We start from the raw sequence: 253 nt of genomic DNA, 5'->3' as shown, positions 1-253 counted from the left end.
GGATTTCTGAGTTCGAGGCCAGCCTGGTCTACAAAGTGAGTTCCAGGATAGCCAGAGCTATACAGAGAAACCCTGTCTCAAAAAACCAAAAACAAAAAAACACATTCAAATGGTAAAAAATATATTTGCCAGGCAGTGGTGACACATACCTTTAATCCCAGCACACGGGAGGCAGATGCAGGTGGATTTCTGAGTTTGAGGCCAGCCTGGTCTACAGAGTGAGTTCCAGGACAGCCAAACAAACAAACAAACA

Source organism: Mus pahari, chromosome 2, assembly GCF_900095145.1.
Source record: "Mus pahari chromosome 2, PAHARI_EIJ_v1.1, whole genome shotgun sequence".
Lineage (NCBI taxonomy): Eukaryota > Metazoa > Chordata > Mammalia > Rodentia > Muridae > Mus > Mus pahari.
The sequence above is the reverse complement of the archived record's forward strand: the minus strand, read 5'-3'. Positions refer to the sequence as shown.